Source organism: Daphnia carinata, chromosome 10 (assembly GCF_022539665.2).
Source record: "Daphnia carinata strain CSIRO-1 chromosome 10, CSIRO_AGI_Dcar_HiC_V3, whole genome shotgun sequence".
NCBI classification, from domain to species: Eukaryota; Metazoa; Arthropoda; class Branchiopoda; order Diplostraca; family Daphniidae; genus Daphnia; species Daphnia carinata.
This window is the reverse complement of record NC_081340.1, coordinates 417,492-442,672: the sequence shown is the minus strand read 5'-3', so window position 1 is coordinate 442,672 and position 25,181 is coordinate 417,492. Positions and strand designations below refer to the sequence as shown.

Here is a 25,181-nt window from a genome sequence, read left to right as displayed (position 1 = left end):
CGAGACAAGGTTTTTTCTACGTGGTATGGCCGTTGACAATTCAGTTCCAAAATAAAATGAATACACTCCAGTAATGTCCATTAAAACCAGCACAAGTACAATTGATTTATATAGTTGAGGATATTGGACTGGTAACCATCGCGTTCGGTCAACCACAAAAATGATAACAAATAAAATTCACTTTCTTTAAAGAGGTCACTTTTCTCACGGAAATGTACCATACCTTTTGTGTTCTCGTTTTAAAAAACCTTTAGTTGGAAGGAGATGAAATTTCAAAACTGACCACTAGGTGGCGTTTTAGAAAATACTAGAATTCATCGCGAGATGGTTCGTACTTCCCTGTGATTCATCCAAAAACGGCTAGGTGGATATAAAAGTTTTGATGCCAACAGCATCCCGTATTCCCAAGCGGTCACCCATCTAGGTACTAACGGAACCCGACGTAGCTTAACTTCCTGGAGCTGACGAGACAAGGTTTTTTCTACGTGGTATGGCCGTTGAACAATTCAGTTCCAAAATAAAATGAATACACTCCAGTAATGTCCATTAAAACCAGCACAAGTACAATTGATTTATATTGTAACAAAATTAAGAAACGTTAGTCTTATGACCAAGAAATAAAAAGTTAAAGATAGAAATAAAAGTCATTTCAGTGTCTCCCTAAACTCATGGGAGTAGTCTATCTATAGTTGAACATCCGGAAATGAAAATGGATCTCGAGAATGATGCAAGATCGTCGTCGATCTTGCATCAGTGGATCGTGGGTTTTGCGTTGGTATTGGAGAGGTGATAAAAAGTTAGGATATAGAGTTTTGAGAGGCAGAAGAAAAAGAGCGATCGAGAGAGAGTGGATATTGTTTTGGTCCGTTTGTCTATAGTGTAGGGACGACCCGTGTTCCGTCTATGTTGGCAGTGTCTATGCGAAAAGTTGGAGAGTTTTTCTTAGTAACCTTTCCTTCTTTTAGTAAGTGTAGGGGCCCGGTGGCCTGACGTGTTACACCTTGGATCTGTGTGTGATTAATCTCAGACCGAAGTGTAATTATTGAGTCTATCCGGAGGCCTAGAATACGTCAATCTCCGTTACAAACAACGAAAAGATCCCTGACGTATTGTGTGCTTGTGTTCAAGTTAACCGTAACATTTTGGTGGAGATGCAGGGTAACGGGATTGACGTGTAGTGAAAAAGGCCTAGTGATAGTGAGAGAGTGACAAAACCAAGATTAACACGATGAGTAGTGACGACGCAAGTGGTAGCGGTGAGCCCACTACCAAAGAACGCAGACTTTGCGCGCCAGAAGGACAAACTCAGGAAACCTGGCGCCCGAAAACAAATCGACATTTACCACCGGTCTTTGCTGGCGAGCCACACGAAGATCCGGTGGAGTGGATGGATCTTTACGAAGGTCACGCAACCTTAAACGACTGGAATAATTCAGATAAGTTGCGTAGTTTTTTTATGTTTTTGCGTAAGCCAGCCCGCTACTGGCACAAGTCGCTATGTTCACGCGCTAACGCCCCTAGAACGTGGGAACAATTAAAAGATGAATTTTTACTACATTTTCGCCCGGAGGACTATCGTCATGGTCTGATGGATAAATTAAATAATCGTGTGAAAGAACCAAGCGAATCGATTTTGAACTACTTTCATGAAGTAGTTAGCCTTTGCGGCGATGTCGATCCCCAAATGAGTGAAAGCGACAAACTCCGTTACATTTTTCGGGGCTTAGACGAAGAATCTTATAACCTATTTTACCCGTTGGTACGATCGACGGGATACACGACCGAAAATTTTTATCATCAAGTTTGGCGATATCAAGACATGTTCAAGAACAATCGCCGGAAAGTCCAGAAAAGAAGCATAGAAACCACAGGCCCTGATACAGGAGGTCTACCGTGCTATTTAGCTCGAGGGAGTGGGGAACCAACCAAAAGACAATCTATAGGCACCGGAGAAAAATTTGTAACAGAAAGCGAGCTACAGGCTATTGTAGAGAAGGCGGTAAAATCGGCCACTGAGGCGATAAAGGAAGAATTCAAAAAAGAGTATAATAGAATGGCCTATCCGCATTCGAAACCATGGACATACACAAATACCTCTTTTGCGCCTACCCCGAAGCTTCCAGTAACAGCTAATGCGCGCGCAAAATGGCCACGCACAGAAGATGGCAAGCCGATATGTCTGAAGTGTGACAGGCCAGGTCATATCGCCAAATTTTGTAGCGTGATTGCTCCCAGGGGTGGAAATGCGGCAGCTGGAAGAATGCTTCCGGCACCGTCGAACGTGAGTGGCACTGATGCGGTACCAAAGAGAGATGAAGACAGTTCGAAGAACGATTTAAACTAGTTGCTGCGGCAGATGTGGGGGAAACATTTGTCGCAATTACCCTGGAATCCCCAAAATCCATTGATTTTTGTTCTAAACTTGTTAAATGTCTTGTTCAAATTGGTAAACATAACCTAGATAGTATTATTGATACTGGTGCTGGTGTGAGCGTTATTTCTCTGTCCTTTGTTGATCGTTTCATGAAAAATGTCAAAATGTTGTGGGATGGTCCTGTAATTGTCCTAGCTGACGGCACTAAGATTCGACCTTCCGTTGGAGTGGAGTTGGACATTAAGATTAAAATGAGACGGGTTAAAATTTTTGCAGCTGTACTAGATTTGAAAGGGGTTGATTTGCTTTTGGGAGGGGATGCACTTGTTCAATTGGGGGGAGTTACAATTGATTACACTAAGAACCCGCCTACCGTGAAGTTTAGCGATGCAAATTCAGATACTAATACTTGTAAAGTGGCTTGCGAAAAAAGTGTTAGTGTGCCCGCTATGTGTATGAGAACCATACAAGTACTTTGTCAAGGAGAAGCTGAATTAAACGCAGAAAACTATTTGTTTGAACCGAATCAAAAATTATTTTTAGAGAAAGGTTTATCCGTCGGCAAAGTAGTTGTCCCTTTAGGATTTACTGCGCTCCCAATTTCGAACTTTACCCGTACAGTACAGTGGTTGGGAAAGGATACTATCGTAGGTACGGTTCAGCTATTGGAGGAGATTGACGAGAGACCGGTCGAGGATGAAGTTAGTTCAAGAACTAACAATGATAGAGTAGATTTTGGCCCTAGAATCAGTGAAAGGTTAACAGAGGAACAACGTAGCAGTGTCCTACAACTATTGGCAAGGTTCGACCACTGTTTTGCAACCAATGATCGCGACTTAGGACATGTTGACATTGCCACCCACACAATCGATACTGGCGTTGCTCGACCAATTTATCAACCACCATACGCCAGTTCATTCAAACAAAGAGAGATAATCAGGGAACAGGTTGATGAAATGCTTCGGAATAATGTGATAGAGCCAGCATCCGGTCCATGGGCCTCCCCGGTAGTTTTAGTTAAAAAGCCTGATGGTACATGGCGATTTTGTGTAGACTACCGTAAAATCAATGAAATAACAGTGGAAGATGTATACCCGTTGCCTCGAATAGAAGACGCGCTAGGGCTATTGGAGGGTTCTACTTATTTTTCGTCGCTTGACATGCAGTCGGGATTTTGGCAAATTAAAGTTAAAGAGGAGGATAGGCCCAAAACTGCTTTTATAACGGCGGACGGGTTGTTCCAATTTAGAGTATTACCATTTGGGTTAGTCAATTCTCCGAGAACTTTCCAACGAATGATGGACGTTCTATTGGCAGGTTTAAAGTGGTGCGTTTGTCTTGTTTATATCGACGATATCGTAATATTTTCCCGTACGTTTAATGAACATTTCCAACGATTGGAGTTAGTCTTGCGCCGTATTTCAGAGGCAAATATTAAATTGAAATTGAAAAAATGTAATTTTTTTGAGCCGAGGCTTCTCATATTAGGACATATAGTGAGTGAAGGGGGGGTGGGTCCTAACCCGGCGAAAATTAAAGCGGTATCCGAGTTCCCGACTCCAACAAATTTGAAAGAGGTTCAAAGGTTCGTTGGCATGTGTTCATATTATAGACGTTTCATCCCGCGTTTTTCCGAAGTTGCTCGATCGTTGAGTGAGTTATCAAAAAAGGGAGTAAAGTTCGGATGGGGACCAGAACAACATGAGAGTTTTGAACAATTAAAGAAAGCTCTAGTTACCGAGCCGGTTCTACGTCATCCCGATTATAAATTGCCGATGGAAATACATTGCGATGCGTCCAAAGAAGGCTTGGGTGCGGTATTAGTGCAACGGGTGGAGGGGAATGAACATGCCATTGCGTATGCCTCTCGATTGTTAAAAGAAAGCGAGAAAAATTATTCCATTACCGAATTGGAATGCCTTGCTTTAGTCTTTTCCATACGGCGCTTTCAAGCATTTATATGGGGAATGCAAGTTCGAGTAGTTACCGATCACCATGCGTTGTGTTGGCTTTTAAAAAAAAGGGATTTAACGGGACGTCTAGCGCGATGGAGCCTGAGCCTACAAGATCTGGATATAGAAATTGTTCATAAGAACGGGAAGTTACATAAGGATGCCGATGCTCTATCTAGAAGCCCTGTTAACGAGCCCGAAGATGAGGTAGACGCTCCACTTTATTCCATTAGGTCCCTAGACAGTGAGCTTACAACGCAGGTTGAGGTACAGAGTGAGCAAGAAAATGACCCGTTTTGTAAGAGAATTCGACAAATCCTAGCGAAGGGACCTGTACAGGGAAAAGAAACTAAGATAAAACGGCAGTATACGATCCATGATAACCTGCTATATCGTCATACTATTAGGAAGGGAAGGGAGAAATTACAACTTTGTGTGCCCAAACCCCTGGTAAAGCAGGTATTATTAGCTTGTCATGAAGACATAACCGCAGGACATTTGGGGATTGGCCGAACAGTAGAAAAGATTACTTGTAGATACTATTGGCCGAAAATGGTATCTATGATAATTAGGCATGTAAGAAGCTGTATCGACTGTCAAATGAGGAAACAACCGAAAATAAACAGAGTAGGATTCTTAAAATCAATCCACGTTACTCGTCCTTTTGAAATGGTGGGAATGGATATTCTTGGCCCTTTCCCTCTGAGCGATTTTGGAAACCGATACACCATCGTCGTTGTTGATCATTTTACGAAATGGGTCATTGTAAAAGCTATCACCAGGACAACAAGTGAAGAAATAGTAAAATTTTTTATTGAGAATGTTGTGCTGCAACACGGGGTACCATCGCGACTACTGACCGATCGTGGGCGATATTTCACGTCGAAATTTGCTAGACAATTATTTTCTGATCTAGAGAGTAAACATATTACCACAACCGCATACCACCCCCAGTGTAACGGTCTAGTAGAGCGGTATAATAGGACCCTGGCCCAAATGCTGTCCATGTACGTTAACACTAATCAAAGAAATTGGGATCAAATATTGTCCTATGTCACTTTTGGGTACAACACGAGTCGCCAGGATTCAATTGGTTGCAGTCCATTTTATTTGTTGTATGGTCGAGAACCAAATTTGCCAATAGATGTAGCGTTGAAAAATCAATTTAAAGATCTCGACCGGCACTCTGAAGTTCCCTTGATATTTCGGTGTGCTACCCGAATACAGTTCCTACAGGAGGACGTACGGCGAAAGCTAGAAATTGTTCATGCGAAACAGCGTTATTACTATAACAGAAAACGAATGCCGATGTCCTACGATCCCGGGGAGTTAGTGTTGGTTTTTACTCCATTCCGACGGAAGGGGCGATCTGAGAAGTTAATGTGTCGGTATTGTGGCCCATTTATGGTAGTTAAAAAAGTAAATGATTTAAATTATCTTTTAAAAAGCTACCGTAAGAGAAAGGGATTATGCGACATTGTCCATATAGATCGAATGAAAAGGTTCTATACCAGAGACGATTCCCAAGCTAGTTCCGTTGTTGGCTCTAATGGTAAAAGTAAAGAGTATATAATCAAAGATTATAGTGGGTCCCGGCGGCAAGAGGGTGCGACGGATCCGTGCGTAGATGCGCAGATGTCCGTGGGACAAAGATCTGGTATCTCGGCGGGAGAAGGACCCGCAAGGCCGGTCGGACCACAGAGTGATCAGCCAAGAGGCCTAGTTGTTGGGCGAAGTGGCTTCAGCGGTAGACAAAATTTGGGGCGAACAACGGAAGGCAAAGGCAAAAGTAAACGTAACGTTCTTCTAAATGTAACCGTAAAAAATTATAATCCCTATCATCTACGGAGTCGTCAGAAATGTGTTAATTACTGTCAGTGATCGGGACGATCACTTTGTGGAGCGGGAATCTTTGTAACAAAATTAAGAAACGTTAGTCTTATGACCAAGAAATAAAAAGTTAAAGATAGAAATAAAAGTCATTTCAGTGTCTCCCTAAACTCATGGGAGTAGTCTATCTATAGTTGAACATCCGGAAATGAAAATGGATCTCGAGAATGATGCAAGATCGTCGTCGATCTTGCATCAGTGGATCGTGGGTTTTGCGTTGGTATTGGAGAGGTGATAAAAAGTTAGGATATAGAGTTTTGAGAGGCAGAAGAAAAAGAGCGATCGAGAAAAACCTTTAGTTGGAAGGAGATGAAATTTCAAAACTGACCACTAGGTGGCGTTTTAGAAAATACTAGAATTCATCGCGAGATGGTTCGTACTTCCCTGTGATTCATCCAAAAACGGCTAGGTGGATATAAAAGTTTTGATGCCAACAGCATCCCGTATTCCCAAGCGGTCACCCATCTAGGTACTAACGGAACCCGACGTAGCTTAACTTCCTGGAGCTGACGAGACAAGGTTTTTTCTACGTGGTATGGCCGTTGACAATTCAGTTCCAAAATAAAATGAATACACTCCAGTAATGTCCATTAAAACCAGCACAAGTACAATTGATTTATATAGTTGAGGATATTGGACTGGTAACCATCGCGTTCGGTCAACCACAAAAATGATAACAAATAAAATTCACTTTCTTTAAAGAGGTCACTTTTCTCACGGAAATGTACCATACCTTTTGTGTTCTCGTTTTAAAAAACCTTTAGTTGGAAGGAGATGAAATTTCAAAACTGACCACTAGGTGGCGTTTTAGAAAATACTAGAATTCATCGCGAGATGGTTCGTACTTCCCTGTGATTCATCCAAAAACGGCTAGGTGGATATAAAAGTTTTGATGCCAACAGCATCCCGTATTCCCAAGCGGTCACCCATCTAGGTACTAACGGAACCCGACGTAGCTTAACTTCCTGGAGCTGACGAGACAAGGTTTGTTCTACGTGGTATGGCCGTTGACAATTCAGTTCCAAAATAAAATGAATACACTCCAGTAATGTCCATTAAAACCAGCACAAGTACAATTGATTTATATAGTTGAGGATATTGGACTGGTAACCATCGCGTTCGGTCAACCACAAAAATGATAACAAATAAAATTCACTTTCTTTAAAGAGGTCACTTTTCTCACGGAAATGTACCATACCTTTTGTGTTCTCGTTTTAAAAAACCTTTAGTTGGAAGGAGATGAAATTTCAAAACTGACCACTAGGTGGCGTTTTAGAAAATACTAGAATTCATCGCGAGATGGTTCGTACTTCCCTGTGATTCATCCAAAAACGGCTAGGTGGATATAAAAGTTTTGATGCCAACAGCATCCCGTATTCCCAAGCGGTCACCCATCTAGGTACTAACGGAACCCGACGTAGCTTAACTTCCTGGAGCTGACGAGACAAGGTTTGTTCTACGTGGTATGGCCGTTGACAATTCAGTTCCAAAATAAAATGAATACACTCCAGTAATGTCCATTAAAACCAGCACAAGTACAATTGATTTATATAGTTGAGGATATTGGACTGGTAACCATCGCGTTCGGTCAACCACAAAAATGATAACAAATAAAATTCACTTTCTTTAAAGAGGTCACTTTTCTCACGGAAATGTACCATACCTTTTGTGTTCTCGTTTTAAAAAACCTTTAGTTGGAAGGAGATGAAATTTCAAAACTGACCACTAGGTGGCGTTTTAGAAAATACTAGAATTCATCGCGAGATGGTTCGTACTTCCCTGTGATTCATCCAAAAACGGCTAGGTGGATATAAAAGTTTTGATGCCAACAGCATCCCGTATTCCCAAGCGGTCACCCATCTAGGTACTAACGGAACCCGACGTAGCTTAACTTCCTGGAGCTGACGAGACAAGGTTTGTTCTACGTGGTATGGCCGTTGACAATTCAGTTCCAAAATAAAATGAATACACTCCAGTAATGTCCATTAAAACCAGCACAAGTACAATTGATTTATATAGTTGAGGATATTGGACTGGTAACCATCGCGTTCGGTCAACCACAAAAATGATAACAAATAAAATTCACTTTCTTTAAAGAGGTCACTTTTCTCACGGAAATGTACCATACCTTTTGTGTTCTCGTTTTAAAAAACCTTTAGTTGGAAGGAGATGAAATTTCAAAACTGACCACTAGGTGGCGTTTTAGAAAATACTAGAATTCATCGCGAGATGGTTCGTACTTCCCTGTGATTCATCCAAAAACGGCTAGGTGGATATAAAAGTTTTGATGCCAACAGCATCCCGTATTCCCAAGCGGTCACCCATCTAGGTACTAACGGAACCCGACGTAGCTTAACTTCCTGGAGCTGACGAGACAAGGTTTGTTCTACGTGGTATGGCCGTTGACAATTCAGTTCCAAAATAAAATGAATACACTCCAGTAATGTCCATTAAAACCAGCACAAGTACAATTGATTTATATAGTTGAGGATATTGGACTGGTAACCATCGCGTTCGGTCAACCACAAAAATGATAACAAATAAAATTCACTTTCTTTAAAGAGGTCACTTTTCTCACGGAAATGTACCATACCTTTTGTGTTCTCGTTTTAAAAAACCTTTAGTTGGAAGGAGATGAAATTTCAAAACTGACCACTAGGTGGCGTTTTAGAAAATACTAGAATTCATCGCGAGATGGTTCGTACTTCCCTGTGATTCATCCAAAAACGGCTAGGTGGATATAAAAGTTTTGATGCCAACAGCATCCCGTATTCCCAAGCGGTCACCCATCTAGGTACTAACGGAACCCGACGTAGCTTAACTTCCTGGAGCTGACGAGACAAGGTTTGTTCTACGTGGTATGGCCGTTGACAATTCAGTTCCAAAATAAAATGAATACACTCCAGTAATGTCCATTAAAACCAGCACAAGTACAATTGATTTATATAGTTGAGGATATTGGACTGGTAACCATCGCGTTCGGTCAACCACAAAAATGATAACAAATAAAATTCACTTTCTTTAAAGAGGTCACTTTTCTCACGGAAATGTACCATACCTTTTGTGTTCTCGTTTTAAAAAACCTTTAGTTGGAAGGAGATGAAATTTCAAAACTGACCACTAGGTGGCGTTTTAGAAAATACTAGAATTCATCGCGAGATGGTTCGTACTTCCCTGTGATTCATCCAAAAACGGCTAGGTGGATATAAAAGTTTTGATGCCAACAGCATCCCGTATTCCCAAGCGGTCACCCATCTAGGTACTAACGGAACCCGACGTAGCTTAACTTCCTGGAGCTGACGAGACAAGGTTTGTTCTACGTGGTATGGCCGTTGACAATTCAGTTCCAAAATAAAATGAATACACTCCAGTAATGTCCATTAAAACCAGCACAAGTACAATTGATTTATATAGTTGAGGATATTGGACTGGTAACCATCGCGTTCGGTCAACCACAAAAATGATAACAAATAAAATTCACTTTCTTTAAAGAGGTCACTTTTCTCACGGAAATGTACCATACCTTTTGTGTTCTCGTTTTAAAAAACCTTTAGTTGGAAGGAGATGAAATTTCAAAACTGACCACTAGGTGGCGTTTTAGAAAATACTAGAATTCATCGCGAGATGGTTCGTACTTCCCTGTGATTCATCCAAAAACGGCTAGGTGGATATAAAAGTTTTGATGCCAACAGCATCTCGTATTCCCAAGAGGTCACCCATCTAGGTACTAACGGAACCCGACGTAGCTTAACTTCCTGGAGCTGACGAGACAAGGTTTGTTCTACGTGGTATGGCCGTTGACAATTCAGTTCCAAAATAAAATGAATACACTCCAGTAATGTCCATTAAAACCAGCACAAGTACAATTGATTTATATAGTTGAGGATATTGGACTGGTAACCATCGCGTTCGGTCAACCACAAAAATGATAACAAATAAAATTCACTTTCTTTAAAGAGGTCACTTTTCTCACGGAAATGTACCATACCTTTTGTGTTCTCGTTTTAAAAAACCTTTAGTTGGAAGGAGATGAAATTTCAAAACTGACCACTAGGTGGCGTTTTAGAAAATACTAGAATTCATCGCGAGATGGTTCGTACTTCCCTGTGATTCATCCAAAAACGGCTAGGTGGATATAAAAGTTTTGATGCCAACAGCATCCCGTATTCCCAAGCGGTCACCCATCTAGGTACTAACGGAACCCAACGTAGCTTAACTTCCTGGAGCTGACGAGACAAGGTTTGTTCTACGTGGTATGGCCGTTGACAATTCAGTTCCAAAATAAAATGAATACACTCCAGTAATGTCCATTAAAACCAGCACAAGTACAATTGATTTATATAGTTGAGGATATTGGACTGGTAACCATCGCGTTCGGTCAACCACAAAAATGATAACAAATAAAATTCACTTTCTTTAAAGAGGTCACTTTTCTCACGGAAATGTACCATACCTTTTGTGTTCTCGTTTTAAAAAACCTTTAGTTGGAAGGAGATGAAATTTCAAAACTGACCACTAGGTGGCGTTTTAGAAAATACTAGAATTCATCGCGAGATGGTTCGTACTTCCCTGTGATTCATCCAAAAACGGCTAGGTGGATATAAAAGTTTTGATGCCAACAGCATCCCGTATTCCCAAGCGGTCACCCATCTAGGTACTAACGGAACCCGACGTAGCTTAACTTCCTGGAGCTGACGAGACAAGGTTTGTTCTACGTGGTATGGCCGTTGACAATTCAGTTCCAAAATAAAATGAATACACTCCAGTAATGTCCATTAAAACCAGCACAAGTACAATTGATTTATATAGTTGAGGATATTGGACTGGTAACCATCGCGTTCGGTCAACCACAAAAATGATAACAAATAAAATTCACTTTCTTTAAAGAGGTCACTTTTCTCACGGAAATGTACCATACCTTTTGTGTTCTCGTTTTAAAAAACCTTTAGTTGGAAGGAGATGAAATTTCAAAACTGACCACTAGGTGGCGTTTTAGAAAATACTAGAATTCATCGCGAGATGGTTCGTACTTCCCTGTGATTCATCCAAAAACGGCTAGGTGGATATAAAAGTTTTGATGCCAACAGCATCCCGTATTCCCAAGCGGTCACCCATCTAGGTACTAACGGAACCCGACGTAGCTTAACTTCCTGGAGCTGACGAGACAAGGTTTTTTCTACGTGGTATGGCCGTTGACAGTTCCAAAATAAAATCAATACACTCCAGTAATGTCCATTAAAACCAGCACAAGTACAATTGATTTATATAGTTGAGGATATTGGACTGGTAACCATCGCGTTCGGTCAACCACAAAAATGATAACAAATAAAATTCACTTTCTTTAAAGAGGTCACTTTTCTCACGGAAATGTACCATACCTTTTGTGTTCTCGTTTTAAAAAACCTTTAGTTGGAAGGAGATGAAATTTCAAAACTGACCACTAGGTGGCGTTTTAGAAAATACTAGAATTCATCGCGAGATGGTTCGTACTTCCCTGTGATTCATCCAAAAACGGCTAGGTGGATATAAAAGTTTTGATGCCAACAGCATCCCGTATTCCCAAGCGGTCACCCATCTAGGTACTAACGGAACCCGACGTAGCTTAACTTCCTGGAGCTGACGAGACAAGGTTTGTTCTACGTGGTATGGCCGTTGACAATTCAGTTCCAAAATAAAATGAATACACTCCAGTAATGTCCATTAAAACCAGCACAAGTACAATTGATTTATATAGTTGAGGATATTGGACTGGTAACCATCGCGTTCGGTCAACCACAAAAATGATAACAAATAAAATTCACTTTCTTTAAAGAGGTCACTTTTCTCACGGAAATGTACCATACCTTTTGTGTTCTCGTTTTAAAAAACCTTTAGTTGGAAGGAGATGAAATTTCAAAACTGACCACTAGGTGGCGTTTTAGAAAATACTAGAATTCATCGCGAGATGGTTCGTACTTCCCTGTGATTCATCCAAAAACGGCTAGGTGGATATAAAAGTTTTGATGCCAACAGCATCCCGTATTCCCAAGCGGTCACCCATCTAGGTACTAACGGAACCCGACGTAGCTTAACTTCCTGGAGCTGACGAGACAAGGTTTGTTCTACGTGGTATGGCCGTTGACAATTCAGTTCCAAAATAAAATGAATACACTCCAGTAATGTCCATTAAAACCAGCACAAGTACAATTGATTTATATAGTTGAGGATATTGGACTGGTAACCATCGCGTTCGGTCAACCACAAAAATGATAACAAATAAAATTCACTTTCTTTAAAGAGGTCACTTTTCTCACGGAAATGTACCATACCTTTTGTGTTCTCGTTTTAAAAAACCTTTAGTTGGAAGGAGATGAAATTTCAAAACTGACCACTAGGTGGCGTTTTAGAAAATACTAGAATTCATCGCGAGATGGTTCGTACTTCCCTGTGATTCATCCAAAAACGGCTAGGTGGATATAAAAGTTTTGATGCCAACAGCATCCCGTATTCCCAAGCGGTCACCCATCTAGGTACTAACGGAACCCGACGTAGCTTAACTTCCTGGAGCTGACGAGACAAGGTTTGTTCTACGTGGTATGGCCGTTGACAATTCAGTTCCAAAATAAAATGAATACACTCCAGTAATGTCCATTAAAACCAGCACAAGTACAATTGATTTATATAGTTGAGGATATTGGACTGGTAACCATCGCGTTCGGTCAACCACAAAAATGATAACAAATAAAATTCACTTTCTTTAAAGAGGTCACTTTTCTCACGGAAATGTACCATACCTTTTGTGTTCTCGTTTTTAAAAAACCTTTAGTTGGAAGGAGATGAAATTTCAAAACTGACCACTAGGTGGCGTTTTAGAAAATACTAGAATTCATCGCGAGATGGTTCGTACTTCCCTGTGATTCATCCAAAAACGGCTAGGTGGATATAAAAGTTTTGATGCCAACAGCATCCCGTATTCCCAAGCGGTCACCCATCTAGGTACTAACGGAACCCGACGTAGCTTAACTTCCTGGAGCTGACGAGACAAGGTTTGTTCTACGTGGTATGGCCGTTGACAATTCAGTTCCAAAATAAAATGAATACACTCCAGTAATGTCCATTAAAACCAGCACAAGTACAATTGATTTATATAGTTGAGGATATTGGACTGGTAACCATCGCGTTCGGTCAACCACAAAAATGATAACAAATAAAATTCACTTTCTTTAAAGAGGTCACTTTTCTCACGGAAATGTACCATACCTTTTGTGTTCTCGTTTTAAAAAACCTTTAGTTGGAAGGAGATGAAATTTCAAAACTGACCACTAGGTGGCGTTTTAGAAAATACTAGAATTCATCGCGAGATGGTTCGTACTTCCCTGTGATTCATCCAAAAACGGCTAGGTGGATATAAAAGTTTTGATGCCAACAGCATCCCGTATTCCCAAGCGGTCACCCATCTAGGTACTAACGGAACCCGACGTAGCTTAACTTCCTGGAGCTGACGAGACAAGGTTTGTTCTACGTGGTATGGCCGTTGACAATTCAGTTCCAAAATAAAATGAATACACTCCAGTAATGTCCATTAAAACCAGCACAAGTACAATTGATTTATATAGTTGAGGATATTGGACTGGTAACCATCGCGTTCGGTCAACCACAAAAATGATAACAAATAAAATTCACTTTCTTTAAAGAGGTCACTTTTCTCACGGAAATGTACCATACCTTTTGTGTTCTCGTTTTAAAAAACCTTTAGTTGGAAGGAGATGAAATTTCAAAACTGACCACTAGGTGGCGTTTTAGAAAATACTAGAATTCATCGCGAGATGGTTCGTACTTCCCTGTGATTCATCCAAAAACGGCTAGGTGGATATAAAAGTTTTGATGCCAACAGCATCCCGTATTCCCAAGCGGTCACCCATCTAGGTACTAACGGAACCCGACGTAGCTTAACTTCCTGGAGCTGACGAGACAAGGTTTGTTCTACGTGGTATGGCCGTTGACAATTCAGTTCCAAAATAAAATGAATACACTCCAGTAATGTCCATTAAAACCAGCACAAGTACAATTGATTTATATAGTTGAGGATATTGGACTGGTAACCATCGCGTTCGGTCAACCACAAAAATGATAACAAATAAAATTCACTTTCTTTAAAGAGGTCACTTTTCTCACGGAAATGTACCATACCTTTTGTGTTCTCGTTTTAAAAAACCTTTAGTTGGAAGGAGATGAAATTTCAAAACTGACCACTAGGTGGCGTTTTAGAAAATACTAGAATTCATCGCGAGATGGTTCGTACTTCCCTGTGATTCATCCAAAAACGGCTAGGTGGATATAAAAGTTTTGATGCCAACAGCATCCCGTATTCCCAAGCGGTCACCCATCTAGGTACTAACGGAACCCGACGTAGCTTAACTTCCTGGAGCTGACGAGACAAGGTTTGTTCTACGTGGTATGGCCGTTGACAATTCAGTTCCAAAATAAAATGAATACACTCCAGTAATGTCCATTAAAACCAGCACAAGTACAATTGATTTATATAGTTGAGGATATTGGACTGGTAACCATCGCGTTCGGTCAACCACAAAAATGATAACAAATAAAATTCACTTTCTTTAAAGAGGTCACTTTTCTCACGGAAATGTACCATACCTTTTGTGTTCTCGTTTTAAAAAACCTTTAGTTGGAAGGAGATGAAATTTCAAAACTGACCACTAGGTGGCGTTTTAGAAAATACTAGAATTCATCGCGAGATGGTTCGTACTTCCCTGTGATTCATCCAAAAACGGCTAGGTGGATATAAAAAGTTTTGATGCCAACAGCATCCCGTATTCCCAAGCGGTCACCCATCTAGGTACTAACGGAACCCGACGTAGCTTAACTTCCTGGAGCTGACGAGACAAGGTTTGTTCTACGTGGTATGGCCGTTGACAATTCAGTTCCAAAATAAAATGAATACACTCCAGTAATGTCCATTAAAAACCAGCACAAGTACAATTGATTTATATAGTTGAGGATATTGGACTGGTAACCATCGCGTTCGGTCAACCACAAAAATGATAACAAATAAAATTCACTTTCTTTAAAGAGGTCACTTTTCTCACGGAAATGTACCATACCTTTTGTGTTCTCGTTTTAAAAAACCTTTAGTTGGAAGGAGATGAAATTTCAAAACTGACCACTAGGTGGCGTTTTAGAAAATACTAGAATTCATCGCGAGATGGTTCGTACTTCCCTGTGATTCATCCAAAAACGGCTAGGTGGATATAAAAGTTTTGATGCCAACAGCATCCCGTATTCCCAAGCGGTCACCCATCTAGGTACTAACGGAACCCGACGTAGCTTAACTTCCTGGAGCTGACGAGACAAGGTTTGTTCTACGTGGTATGGCCGTTGACAATTCAGTTCCAAAATAAAATGAATACACTCCAGTAATGTCCATTAAAACCAGCACAAGTACAATTGATTTATATAGTTGAGGATATTGGACTGGTAACCATCGCGTTCGGTCAACCACAAAAATGATAACAAATAAAATTCACTTTCTTTAAAGAGGTCACTTTTCTCACGGAAATGTACCATACCTTTTGTGTTCTCGTTTTAAAAAACCTTTAGTTGGAAGGAGATGAAATTTCAAAACTGACCACTAGGTGGCGTTTTAGAAAATACTAGAATTCATCGCGAGATGGTTCGTACTTCCCTGTGATTCATCCAAAAACGGCTAGGTGGATATAAAAGTTTTGATGCCAACAGCATCCCGTATTCCCAAGCGGTCACCCATCTAGGTACTAACGGAACCCGACGTAGCTTAACTTCCTGGAGCTGACGAGACAAGGTTTGTTCTACGTGGTATGGCCGTTGACAATTCAGTTCCAAAATAAAATGAATACACTCCAGTAATGTCCATTAAAACCAGCACAAGTACAATTGATTTATATAGTTGAGGATATTGGACTGGTAACCATCGCGTTCGGTCAACCACAAAAATGATAACAAATAAAATTCACTTTCTTTAAAGAGGTCACTTTTCTCACGGAAATGTACCATACCTTTTGTGTTCTCGTTTTAAAAAACCTTTAGTTGGAAGGAGATGAAATTTCAAAACTGACCACTAGGTGGCGTTTTAGAAAATACTAGAATTCATCGCGAGATGGTTCGTACTTCCCTGTGATTCATCCAAAAACGGCTAGGTGGATATAAAAGTTTTGATGCCAACAGCATCCCGTATTCCCAAGCGGTCACCCATCTAGGTACTAACGGAACCCGACGTAGCTTAACTTCCTGGAGCTGACGAGACAAGGTTTGTTCTACGTGGTATGGCCGTTGACAATTCAGTTCCAAAATAAAATGAATACACTCCAGTAATGTCCATTAAAACCAGCACAAGTACAATTGATTTATATAGTTGAGGATATTGGACTGGTAACCATCGCGTTCGGTCAACCACAAAAATGATAACAAATAAAATTCACTTTCTTTAAAGAGGTCACTTTTCTCACGGAAATGTACCATACCTTTTGTGTTCTCGTTTTAAAAAACCTTTAGTTGGAAGGAGATGAAATTTCAAAACTGACCACTAGGTGGCGTTTTAGAAAATACTAGAATTCATCGCGAGATGGTTCGTACTTCCCTGTGATTCATCCAAAAACGGCTAGGTGGATATAAAAGTTTTGATGCCAACAGCATCCCGTATTCCCAAGCGGTCACCCATCTAGGTACTAACGGAACCCTACGTAGCTTAACTTCCTGGAGCTGACGAGACAAGGTTTGTTCTACGTGGTATGGCCGTTGACAATTCAGTTCCAAAATAAAATGAATACACTCCAGTAATGTCCATTAAAACCAGCACAAGTACAATTGATTTATATAGTTGAGGATATTGGACTGGTAACCATCGCGTTCGGTCAACCACAAAAATGATAACAAATAAAATTCACTTTCTTTAAAGAGGTCACTTTTCTCACGGAAATGTACCATACCTTTTGTGTTCTCGTTTTAAAAAACCTTTAGTTGGAAGGAGATGAAATTTCAAAACTGACCACTAGGTGGCGTTTTAGAAAATACTAGAATTCATCGCGAGATGGTTCGTACTTCCCTGTGATTCATCCAAAAACGGCTAGGTGGATATAAAAGTTTTGATGCCAACAGCATCCCGTATTCCCAAGCGGTCACCCATCTAGGTACTAACGGAACCCGACGTAGCTTAACTTCCTGGAGCTGACGAGACAAGGTTTGTTCTACGTGGTATGGCCGTTGACAATTCAGTTCCAAAATAAAATGAATACACTCCAGTAATGTCCATTAAAACCAGCACAAGTACAATTGATTTATATAGTTGAGGATATTGGACTGGTAACCATCGCGTTCGGTCAACCACAAAAATGATAACAAATAAAATTCACTTTCTTTAAAGAGGTCACTTTTCTCACGGAAATGTACCATACCTTTTGTGTTCTCGTTTTAAAAAACCTTTAGTTGGAAGGAGATGAAATTTCAAAACTGACCACTAGGTGGCGTTTTAGAAAATACTAGAATTCATCGCGAGATGGTTCGTACTTCCCTGTGATTCATCCAAAAACGGCTAGGTGGATATAAAAGTTTTGATGCCAACAGCATCCCGTATTCCCAAGCGGTCACCCATCTAGGTACTAACGGAACCCGACGTAGCTTAACTTCCTGGAGCTGACGAGACAAGGTTTGTTCTACGTGGTATGGCCGTTGACAATTCAGTTCCAAAATAAAATGAATACACTCCAGTAATGTCCATTAAAACCAGCACAAGTACAATTGATTTATATAGTTGAGGATATTGGACTGGTAACCATCGCGTTCGGTCAACCACAAAAATGATAACAAATAAAATTCACTTTCTTTAAAGAGGTCACTTTTCTCACGGAAATGTACCATACCTTTTGTGTTCTCGTTTTAAAAAACCTTTAGTTGGAAGGAGATGAAATTTCAAAACTGACCACTAGGTGGCGTTTTAGAAAATACTAGAATTCATCGCGAGATGGTTCGTACTTCCCTGTGATTCATCCAAAAACGGCTAGGTGGATATAAAAGTTTTGATGCCAACAGCATCCCGTATTCCCAAGCGGTCACCCATCTAGGTACTAACGGAACCCGACGTAGCTTAACTTCCTGGAGCTGACGAGACAAGGTTTGTTCTACGTGGTATGGCCGTTGACAATTCAGTTCCAAAATAAAATGAATAAACTCCAGTAATGTCCATTAAAACCAGCACAAGTACAATTGATTTATATAGTTGAGGATATTGGACTGGTAACCATCGCGTTCGGTCAACCACAAAAATGATAACAAATAAAATTCACTTTCTTTAAAGAGGTCACTTTTCTCACGGAAATGTACCATACCTTTTGTGTTCTCGTTTTAAAAAACCTTTAGTTGGAAGGAGATGAAATTTCAAAACTGACCACTAGGTGGCGTTTTAGAAAATACTAGAATTCATCGCGAGATGGTTCGTACTTCCCTGTGATTCATCCAAAAACGGCTAGGTGGATATAAAAGTTTTGATGCCAACAGCATCCCGTATTCCCAAGCGGTCACCCATCTAGGTACTAACGGAACCCGACGTAGCTTAACTTCCTGGAGCTGACGAGACAAGGTTTGTTCTACGTGGTATGGCCGTTGACAATTCAGTTCCAAAATAAAATGAATACACTCCAGTAATGTCCATTAAAACCAGCACAAGTACAATTGATTTATATAGTTGAGGATATTGGACTGGTAACCATCGCGTTCGGTCAACCACAAAAATGATAACAAATAAAATTCACTTTCTTTAAAGAGGTCACTTTTCTCACGGAAATGTACCATACCTTTTGTGTTCTCGTTTTAAAAAACCTTTAGTTGGAAGGAGATGAAATTTCAAAACTGACCACTAGGTGGCGTTTTAGAAAATACTAGAATTCATCGCGAGATGGTTCGTACTTCCCTGTGATTCATCCAAAAACGGCTAGGTGGATATAAAAGTTTTGATGCCAACAGCATCCCGTATTCCCAAGCGGTCACCCATCTAGGTACTAACGGAACCCGACGTAGCTTAACTTCCTGGAGCTGACGAGACAAGGTTTGTTCTACGTGGTATGGCCGTTGACAATTCAGTTCCAAAATAAAATGAATACACTCCAGTAATGTCCATTAAAACCAGCACAAGTACAATTGATTTATATAGTTGAGGATATTGGACTGGTAACCATCGCGTTCGGTCAACCACAAAAATGATAACAAATAAAATTCACTTTCTTTAAAGAGGTCACTTTTCTCACGGAAATGTACCATACCTTTTGTGTTCTCGTTTTAAAAAACCTTTAGTTGGAAGGAGATGAAATTTCAAAACTGACCACTAGGTGGCGTTTTAGAAAATACTAGAATTCATCGCGAGATGGTTCGTACTTCCCTGTGATTCATCCAAAAACGGCTAGGTGGATATAAAAGTTTTGATGCCAACAGCATCCCGTATTCCCAAGCGGTCACCCATCTAGGTACTAACGGAACCCGACGTAGCTTAACTTCCTGGAGCTGACGAGACAAGGTTTGTTCTACGTGGTATGGCCGTTGACAATTCAGTTCCAAAATAAAATGAATACACTCCAGTAATGTCCATTAAAACCAGCACAAGTACAATTGATTTATATAGTTGAGGATATTGGACTGGTAACCATCGCGTTCGGTCAACCACAAAAATGATAATAAAATTCACTTTCTTTAAAGAGGTCACTTTTCTCACGGAAATGTACCATACCTTTTGTGTTCTCGTTTTAAAAAACCTTTAGTTGGAAGGAGATGAAATTTCAAAACTGACCACTAGGTGGCGTTTTAGAAAATACTAGAATTCATCGCGAGATGGTTCGTACTTCCCTGTGATTCATCCAAAAACGGCTAGGTGGATATAAAAGTTTTGATGCCAACAGCATCCCGTATTCCCAAGCGGTCACCCATCTAGGTACTAACGGAACCCGACGTAGCTTAACTTCCTGGAGCTGACGAGACAAGGTTTGTTCTACGTGGTATGGCCGTTGACAATTCAGTTCCAAAATAAAATGAATACACTCCAGTAATGTCCATTAAAACCAGCACAAGTACAATTGATTTATATAGTTGAGGATATTGGACTGGTAACCATCGCGTTCGGTCAACCACAAAAATGATAACAAATAAAATTCACTTTCTTTAAAGAGGTCACTTTTCTCACGGAAATGTACCATACCTTTTGTGTTCTCGTTTTAAAAAACCTTTAGTTGGAAGGAGATGAAATTTCAAAACTGACCACTAGGTGGCGTTTTAGAAAATACTAGAATTCATCGCGAGATGGTTCGTACTTCCCTGTGATTCATCCAAAAACGGCTAGGTGGATATAAAAGTTTTGATGCCAACAGCATCCCGTATTCCCAAGCGGTCACCCATCTAGGTACTAACGGAACCCGACGTAGCTTAACTTCCTGGAGCTGACGAGACAAGGTTTGTTCTACGTGGTATGGCCGTTGACAATTCAGTTCCAAAATAAAATGAATACACTCCAGTAATGTCCATTAAAACCAGCACAAGTACAATTGATTTATATAGTTGAGGATATTGGACTGGTAACCATCGCGTTCGGTCAACCACAAAAATGATAACAAATAAAATTCACTTTCTTTAAAGAGGTCACTTTTCTCACGGAAATGTACCATACCTTTTGTGTTCTCGTTTTAAAAAACCTTTAGTTGGAAGGAGATGAAATTTCAAAACTGACCACTAGGTGGCGTTTTAGAAAATACTAGAATTCATCGCGAGATGGTTCGTACTTCCCTGTGATTCATCCAAAAACGGCTAGGTGGATATAAAAGTTTTGATGCCAACAGCATCCCGTATTCCCAAGCGGTCACCCATCTAGGTACTAACGGAACCCGACGTAGCTTAACTTCCTGGAGCTGACGAGACAAGGTTTGTTCTACGTGGTATGGCCGTTGACAATTCAGTTCCAAAATAAAATGAATACACTCCAGTAATGTCCATTAAAACCAGCACAAGTACAATTGATTTATATAGTTGAGGATATTGGACTGGTAACCATCGCGTTCGGTCAACCACAAAAATGATAACAAATAAAATTCACTTTCTTTAAAGAGGTCACTTTTCTCACGGAAATGTACCATACCTTTTGTGTTCTCGTTTTAAAAAACCTTTAGTTGGAAGGAGATGAAATTAAAAACTGACCACTAGGTGGCGTTTTAGAAAATACTAGAATTCATCGCGAGATGGTTCGTACTTCCCTGTGATTCATCCAAAAACGGCTAGGTGGATATAAAAGTTTTGATGCCAACAGCATCCCGTATTCCCAAGCGGTCACCCATCTAGGTACTAACGGAACCCGACGTAGCTTAACTTCCTGGAGCTGACGAGACAAGGTTTGTTCTACGTGGTATGGCCGTTGACAATTCAGTTCCAAAATAAAATGAATACACTCCAGTAATGTCCATTAAAACCAGCACAAGTACAATTGATTTATATAGTTGAGGATATTGGACTGGTAACCATCGCGTTCGGTCAACCACAAAAATGATAACAAATAAAATTCACTTTCTTTAAAGAGGTCACTTTTCTCACGGAAATGTACCATACCTTTTGTGTTCTCGTTTTAAAAAACCTTTAGTTGGAAGGAGATGAAATTTCAAAACTGACCACTAGGTGGCGTTTTAGAAAATACTAGAATTCATCGCGAGATGGTTCGTACTTCCCTGTGATTCATCCAAAAACGGCTAGGTGGATATAAAAGTTTTGATGCCAACAGCATCCCGTATTCCCAAGCGGTCACCCATCTAGGTACTAACGGAACCCGACGTAGCTTAACTTCCTGGAGCTGACGAGACAAGGTTTGTTCTACGTGGTATGGCCGTTGACAATTCAGTTCCAAAATAAAATGAATACACTCCAGTAATGTCCATTAAAACCAGCACAAGTACAATTGATTTATATAGTTGAGGATATTGGACTGGTAACCATCGCGTTCGGTCAACCACAAAAATGATAACAAATAAAATTCACTTTCTTTAAAGAGGTCACTTTTCTCACGGAAATGTACCATACCTTTTGTGTTCTCGTTTTAAAAAACCTTTAGTTGGAAGGAGATGAAATTTCAAAACTGACCACTAGGTGGCGTTTTAGAAAATACTAGAATTCATCGCGAGATGGTTCGTACTTCCCTGTGATTCATCCAAAAACGGCTAGGTGGATATAAAAGTTTTGATGCCAACAGCATCCCGTATTCCCAAGCGGTCACCCATCTAGGTACTAACGGAACCCGACGTAGCTTAACTTCCTGGAGCTGACGAGACAAGGTTTGTTCTACGTGGTATGGCCGTTGACAATTCAGTTCCAAAATAAAATGAATACACTCCAGTAATGTCCATTAAAACCAGCACAAGTACAATTGATTTATATAGTTGAGGATATTGGACTGGTAACCATCGCGTTCGGTCAACCACAAAAATGATAACAAATAAAATTCACTTTCTTTAAAGAGGTCACTTTTCTCACGGAAATGTACCATACCTTTTGTGTTCTCGTTTTAAAAAACCTTTAGTTGGAAGGAGATGAAATTTCAAAACTGACCACTAGGTGGCGTTTTAGAAAATACTAGAATTCATCGCGAGATTTGATGCCAACAGCATCCCGTATTCCCAAGCGGTCACCCATCTAGGTACTAACGGAACCCGACGTAGCTTAACTTCCTGGAGCTGACGAGACAAGGTTTGTTCTACGTGGTATGGCCGTTGACAATTCAGTTCCAAAATAAAATGAATACACTCCAGTAATGTCCATTAAAACCAGCACAAGTACAATTGATTTATATAGTTAAGGATATTGGACTGGTAACCATCGCGTTCGGTCAACCACAAAAATGCAAACAAATAAAATTCACTTTCTTTAAAGAGGTCACTTTTCTCACGGAAATGTACCATACCTTTTGTGTTCTCGTTTTAAAAAACCTTTAGTTGGAAGGAGATGAAATTTCAAAACTGACCACTAGGTGGCGTTTTAGAAAATACTAGAATTCACCGCGAGATGGTTCGTACTTCCCTGTGATTCATCCAAAAACGGCTAGGTGGATATAAAAGTTTTGATGCCAACAGCATCCCGTATTCCCAAGCGGTCACCCATCTAGGTACTAACGGAACCCGACGTAGCTTAACTTCCTGGAGCTGACGAGACAAGGTTTGTTCTACGTGGTATGGCCGTTGACAATTCAGTTCCAAAATAAAATGAATACACTCCAGTAATGTCCATTAAAACCAGCACAAGTACAATTGATTTATATAGTTAAGGATATTGGACTGGTAACCATCGCGTTCGGTCAACCACAAAAATGATAACAAATAAAATTCACTTTCTTTAAAGAGGTCACTTTTCTCACGGAAATGTACCATACCTTTTGTGTTCTCGTTTTAAAAAACCTTTAGTTTATAGAAGATGAAATTTAAAAACTGACCACTAGGTGGCGTTTTAGAAAATACTAGAATTCACCGCGAGATGGTTCGTACTTCCCTGTGATTCATCCAAAAACGGCTAGGTGGATATAAAAGTTTTGATGCCAACAGCATCCCGTATTCCCAAGCGGTCACCCATCTAGGTACTAACGGAACCCGACGTAGCTTAACTTCCTGGAGCTGACGAGACAAGGTTTGTTCTACGTGGTATGGCCGTTGACAATTCAGTTCCAAAATAAAATGAATACACTCCAGTAATGTCCATTAAAACCAGCACAAGTACAATTGATTTATATAGTTAAGGATATTGGACTGGTAACCATCGCGTTCGGTCAACCACAAAAATGCAAACAAATAAAATTCACTTTCTTTAAAGAGGTCACTTTTCTCACGGAAATGTACCATACCTTTTGTGTTCTCGTTTTAAAAAACCTTTAGTTGGAAGGAGATGAAATTTCAAAACTGACCACTAGGTGGCGTTTTAGAAAATACTAGAATTCACCGCGAGATGGTTCGTACTTCCCTGTGATTCATCCAAAAACGGCTAGGTGGATATAAAAGTTTTGATGCCAACAGCATCCCGTATTCCCAAGCGGTCACCCATCTAGGTACTAACGGAACCCGACGTAGCTTAACTTCCTGGAGCTGACGAGACAAGGTTTGTTCTACGTGGTATGGCCGTTGACAATTCAGTTCCAAAATAAAATGAATACACTCCAGTAATGTCCATTAAAACCAGCACAAGTACAATTGATTTATATAGTTAAGGATATTGGACTGGTAACCATCGCGTTCGGTCAACCACAAAAATGCAAACAAATAAAATTCACTTTCTCTAAAGAGGTCACTTTTCACACGGAAATGCACCATTCTTTTTGTATTTCGTTTTAAAATACCTTTAGTTTATAGAAGATGAAATTTAAAAACTGACCACTAGGTGGCGTTTTAGAAAATACTAGAATTTACCGCGAGATGGTTCGTACTTCCTGTGATTCATCTTGCAAAATCTCCGATAGCAACTGCAGGTAAAGTATTTCAAAGCGTGTTTATCAGTAAGAACTCAGAAGTTGGTTTCTTTTGTGTCAATAATCGCAAGAATACATTATGGCACCAAGCCCAAAACGTCAATCTGAAAGGTAATTTGTTTTCCCTGATCAAGTAAGTGGTATGATCTTCTATTATGTGATTTTCAGGAAATCTAAGTCCCAGTCGGGTTTAAAGTGGACCTCGTTTGGCTCCCAATGAATCATAAATAATAAATAACCTCTAAATGTTGGACATAGTAAATGCTTTTCTCCACACAGGGTCTTCATCCACGGAGGAATTGGAGAGTACCCTTCAAAAGTTGAATTCTTAATTTGGACAAATTCTAGGTACCCTTCAAAAGTTGAATTCTTAATTTTGCTAGGTTCTTTAGGCTAATGCTAGGAGTGTGTTATAGCTGCTACTGCAGCAGCGTTCAATGTTTTGAAGTATTGCAGCCCATCAATAGCG

The 25,181-nt window shown here is 40.2% G+C and overlaps 40 pseudogenes; all 40 read right to left on the bottom strand.

The window, feature by feature from the left end:
• Nucleotides 1–383: 383 nt before the first annotated feature.
• Nucleotides 384–502, bottom strand: LOC130694206 (5S ribosomal RNA; annotated as a pseudogene).
• A 6,142-nt stretch (nt 503–6,644) lies between these two features.
• Nucleotides 6,645–6,763, bottom strand: LOC130694217 (5S ribosomal RNA; annotated as a pseudogene).
• Nucleotides 6,764–7,109: 346 nt separating this feature from the next.
• Nucleotides 7,110–7,228, bottom strand: LOC130694201 (5S ribosomal RNA; annotated as a pseudogene).
• A 346-nt stretch (nt 7,229–7,574) lies between these two features.
• Nucleotides 7,575–7,693, bottom strand: LOC130694208 (5S ribosomal RNA; annotated as a pseudogene).
• Nucleotides 7,694–8,039: 346 nt separating this feature from the next.
• Nucleotides 8,040–8,158, bottom strand: LOC130694209 (5S ribosomal RNA; annotated as a pseudogene).
• A 346-nt stretch (nt 8,159–8,504) lies between these two features.
• LOC130694210 (5S ribosomal RNA) lies at nt 8,505–8,623 on the bottom strand (annotated as a pseudogene).
• A 346-nt stretch (nt 8,624–8,969) lies between these two features.
• LOC130694211 (5S ribosomal RNA) lies at nt 8,970–9,088 on the bottom strand (annotated as a pseudogene).
• A 346-nt stretch (nt 9,089–9,434) lies between these two features.
• LOC130694212 (5S ribosomal RNA) lies at nt 9,435–9,553 on the bottom strand (annotated as a pseudogene).
• A 346-nt stretch (nt 9,554–9,899) lies between these two features.
• On the bottom strand, nt 9,900–10,018 carry LOC130694195 (5S ribosomal RNA; annotated as a pseudogene).
• A 346-nt stretch (nt 10,019–10,364) lies between these two features.
• LOC130694240 (5S ribosomal RNA) lies at nt 10,365–10,483 on the bottom strand (annotated as a pseudogene).
• A 346-nt stretch (nt 10,484–10,829) lies between these two features.
• On the bottom strand, nt 10,830–10,948 carry LOC130694213 (5S ribosomal RNA; annotated as a pseudogene).
• A 346-nt stretch (nt 10,949–11,294) lies between these two features.
• Nucleotides 11,295–11,413, bottom strand: LOC130694229 (5S ribosomal RNA; annotated as a pseudogene).
• Nucleotides 11,414–11,754: 341 nt separating this feature from the next.
• On the bottom strand, nt 11,755–11,873 carry LOC130694214 (5S ribosomal RNA; annotated as a pseudogene).
• A 346-nt stretch (nt 11,874–12,219) lies between these two features.
• Nucleotides 12,220–12,338, bottom strand: LOC130694215 (5S ribosomal RNA; annotated as a pseudogene).
• Nucleotides 12,339–12,684: 346 nt separating this feature from the next.
• On the bottom strand, nt 12,685–12,803 carry LOC130694216 (5S ribosomal RNA; annotated as a pseudogene).
• A 347-nt stretch (nt 12,804–13,150) lies between these two features.
• LOC130694218 (5S ribosomal RNA) lies at nt 13,151–13,269 on the bottom strand (annotated as a pseudogene).
• Nucleotides 13,270–13,615: 346 nt separating this feature from the next.
• Nucleotides 13,616–13,734, bottom strand: LOC130694219 (5S ribosomal RNA; annotated as a pseudogene).
• Nucleotides 13,735–14,080: 346 nt separating this feature from the next.
• On the bottom strand, nt 14,081–14,199 carry LOC130694220 (5S ribosomal RNA; annotated as a pseudogene).
• Nucleotides 14,200–14,545: 346 nt separating this feature from the next.
• LOC130694221 (5S ribosomal RNA) lies at nt 14,546–14,664 on the bottom strand (annotated as a pseudogene).
• Nucleotides 14,665–15,011: 347 nt separating this feature from the next.
• LOC130694222 (5S ribosomal RNA) lies at nt 15,012–15,130 on the bottom strand (annotated as a pseudogene).
• Nucleotides 15,131–15,477: 347 nt separating this feature from the next.
• LOC130694223 (5S ribosomal RNA) lies at nt 15,478–15,596 on the bottom strand (annotated as a pseudogene).
• A 346-nt stretch (nt 15,597–15,942) lies between these two features.
• Nucleotides 15,943–16,061, bottom strand: LOC130694224 (5S ribosomal RNA; annotated as a pseudogene).
• Nucleotides 16,062–16,407: 346 nt separating this feature from the next.
• Nucleotides 16,408–16,526, bottom strand: LOC130694226 (5S ribosomal RNA; annotated as a pseudogene).
• Nucleotides 16,527–16,872: 346 nt separating this feature from the next.
• LOC130694252 (5S ribosomal RNA) lies at nt 16,873–16,991 on the bottom strand (annotated as a pseudogene).
• Nucleotides 16,992–17,337: 346 nt separating this feature from the next.
• On the bottom strand, nt 17,338–17,456 carry LOC130694227 (5S ribosomal RNA; annotated as a pseudogene).
• A 346-nt stretch (nt 17,457–17,802) lies between these two features.
• Nucleotides 17,803–17,921, bottom strand: LOC130694228 (5S ribosomal RNA; annotated as a pseudogene).
• Nucleotides 17,922–18,267: 346 nt separating this feature from the next.
• LOC130694230 (5S ribosomal RNA) lies at nt 18,268–18,386 on the bottom strand (annotated as a pseudogene).
• Nucleotides 18,387–18,732: 346 nt separating this feature from the next.
• Nucleotides 18,733–18,851, bottom strand: LOC130694231 (5S ribosomal RNA; annotated as a pseudogene).
• A 346-nt stretch (nt 18,852–19,197) lies between these two features.
• On the bottom strand, nt 19,198–19,316 carry LOC130694232 (5S ribosomal RNA; annotated as a pseudogene).
• A 346-nt stretch (nt 19,317–19,662) lies between these two features.
• LOC130694233 (5S ribosomal RNA) lies at nt 19,663–19,781 on the bottom strand (annotated as a pseudogene).
• A 342-nt stretch (nt 19,782–20,123) lies between these two features.
• On the bottom strand, nt 20,124–20,242 carry LOC130694234 (5S ribosomal RNA; annotated as a pseudogene).
• A 346-nt stretch (nt 20,243–20,588) lies between these two features.
• LOC130694235 (5S ribosomal RNA) lies at nt 20,589–20,707 on the bottom strand (annotated as a pseudogene).
• A 346-nt stretch (nt 20,708–21,053) lies between these two features.
• LOC130694236 (5S ribosomal RNA) lies at nt 21,054–21,172 on the bottom strand (annotated as a pseudogene).
• Nucleotides 21,173–21,517: 345 nt separating this feature from the next.
• LOC130694237 (5S ribosomal RNA) lies at nt 21,518–21,636 on the bottom strand (annotated as a pseudogene).
• Nucleotides 21,637–21,982: 346 nt separating this feature from the next.
• On the bottom strand, nt 21,983–22,101 carry LOC130694238 (5S ribosomal RNA; annotated as a pseudogene).
• Nucleotides 22,102–22,447: 346 nt separating this feature from the next.
• LOC130694239 (5S ribosomal RNA) lies at nt 22,448–22,566 on the bottom strand (annotated as a pseudogene).
• A 293-nt stretch (nt 22,567–22,859) lies between these two features.
• Nucleotides 22,860–22,978, bottom strand: LOC130694242 (5S ribosomal RNA; annotated as a pseudogene).
• Nucleotides 22,979–23,324: 346 nt separating this feature from the next.
• On the bottom strand, nt 23,325–23,443 carry LOC130694243 (5S ribosomal RNA; annotated as a pseudogene).
• Nucleotides 23,444–23,789: 346 nt separating this feature from the next.
• Nucleotides 23,790–23,908, bottom strand: LOC130694244 (5S ribosomal RNA; annotated as a pseudogene).
• Nucleotides 23,909–24,254: 346 nt separating this feature from the next.
• On the bottom strand, nt 24,255–24,373 carry LOC130694245 (5S ribosomal RNA; annotated as a pseudogene).
• Nucleotides 24,374–25,181: the final 808 nt, after the last annotated feature.